The sequence below is a fragment of the Eptatretus burgeri genome, chromosome 1, assembly GCF_056783735.1.
Source record: "Eptatretus burgeri isolate ZD-2024b chromosome 1, Ebu_testis_v1, whole genome shotgun sequence".
NCBI classification, from domain to species: domain Eukaryota; kingdom Metazoa; phylum Chordata; class Myxini; order Myxiniformes; family Myxinidae; genus Eptatretus; species Eptatretus burgeri.
The window spans coordinates 29,559,184-29,561,450 of record NC_140961.1 but is presented as its reverse complement, the minus strand read 5'-3'; positions in this window follow the sequence as shown (position 1 = coordinate 29,561,450).

Here is a 2,267-nt window from a genome sequence, read left to right as displayed (position 1 = left end):
TCGGTTGAACGGACTGACGTGGGATCGTGTGAGCGACTTTTTCATTGACTCAGCAGATTCACTGCTATCAGGCATAGTGGTACTACTTGACATGGGTCGTCCCCCTTCCCTCTTGTATGACAACACGCTTGAACTCTTCGCAGACAGTGCTTTCTCGTACCGCTTTTTGTCTCTGTCAGTGTGCCCTTTGTGTGTCACCTCACTGTAGCACGTCCTGTGCCATACAGCATGGTTTCGTTCCAAGATCTCTGCTGACAAACCATGCAGCCGTTGATTCAAATGAACGAAGTCAGGATTCCTATATTCAGCTCTTTGACTGGTATAGTCAAGAAATTTCTGACAGCTTTCACGCTTTGGATACGTCAGTGACTCCAGCTCTCTCTCCCTTTGTTTTGAGTATTCACCCACTGTTCTCCTTGGCATTTGAGGCAGAGGTCAAAGTCAATTGATTGTTTCTTTATAGGTGGTTCTCCTAATGCTGCAGAGGCGGCCATCTTCGTTTATGTTCTCTGTGAAGGTGCAGATGTTGGGCTTGACACAAGTCGGCAATCAGAACTTGTAACAGCAATGAAGTCGTAGCTGGGACGTATTCATCTGCAACTTACGAAACAAATGCTACAATCAGGTGACACCAGTGGCGGATCTACGGGGGGGGCGACCCCCCCCCCCCCACAGGCCAAAAAATGCCAAATTTTCCCACATATACACTCCAGCTTTGCTAGAAATTCTGCTGAGCCTCAAGCAGGCCGCAGAAACGAATTTCCAGGTGCCTATTTTTCAAAATTTTCTGGGGGAGGACCCCAGATACCTCCCTCACGGACTTCGCGCCTTCGGCACTCGTGAGTCGTGCTCGACGCCCCCCCTCCCTTGAAATTTCCTAGATCTGCGCCTGCAGCCCAGTATGTCACCTAAGATCATAAAATATCAGTTGTTCGTAGAATTAGTGCAGTATTTTGTATTATTAATTTTTTTAAACAATCTAACCATATTTTGACTCTGAGGGCACAACATACCTAAAGAAAAAATTGGCAATATTTGTTTTCGTATTTTACCAGATAATTTGGATGAATTGAAATGCATTTAAATGCATTTGCCAAAAGTCTGGCTCCCCAAAAAAATTGAAAAATATTTTTACGGCAACTAAAAAATTTTTTCATACTTTTGCTCAGAAATCATCCCAGGACCAAATAGAAAAACTGGCAACATGTTTTTTTTTAATGTCCTAAATCCTATTTGGAGGAATTTAAATGCATTTGCCAAGATTATATACAACAAGGACAAATGTGTCCAAGAGCAGCATCCTAAATGTTTTGCCGGCAAAAAAATAAATAAAGTAAAAACAACAACAACAACTTCCGATATTTCGTCACGTGCCTTCATTTAGCCAATAGTGAGACCCGTCATAATGTTTTTAACGTATTTACGATATATCGTGTGTTGACGAAATAAATAATGTATTTACGAAATTACAATACGATAAATGGAATAATCTTTAAATCGTAACGTGAACTTTTCGAAACTTTAAAGCAAATGTCCGAATATATTTAAAAGTTCATGATAGACGCTCTCAAAAGGCACCGTCTATGTGAGGATGTGTAGATGTGCTCAGTATTTAAAGAGATCCGGATCTTGTAGATACAAGAGCCGAGTACGAGAGGTTAAGGTTTTGTCTTCACAACAACAACAACAACAACAACAACAACAACAACAACAACAACAACAACAAGAAGAAGAAGAAGAAGAACAACAACGCCGAGCTCTCGATGAGCAGCGCTCGCTAAAAATATGACAAGATTTGAATTTCTTACATTGACTGATGGATGCGGTGGTGAAACAAGAGATCCCTCCCGTTCCCACCCCATCCCGGGATATGCCCCTCCCAGCCGGCTGAGGGGGTGTGGCCTGGAGAGAGGGTGTGGCTAGAGGGAGGAAGTGACGCGAGGGGCGGGCTTTTTGTTGGCAGTCGCCGACAGGTGGCCTGGTGTGTCGAAGGAGCAAACGAAAAGAAACTGTGGTGAAACTGGGAGCGCAGTAGTGGCGCCGATTGGCTGTACACGGGACAGCTGTGTCTGTTTTTCGTGAGGAACGAGCCGAAAGAAAGGCAGGGAAGGCAACAGAGAAACGAAGGAGAGAAAGAGTGCTGTGTGTGAACTGTGAAGAACAGTCGGGTTCTCGAGGCGTGCGAAGGAGTCACCGTGTTGGATCTGCCGGGAGAGACGCTGAACCGACCTGCCCGTCGAGGTTTCTGCCGTGAGAGGGACGGCAGC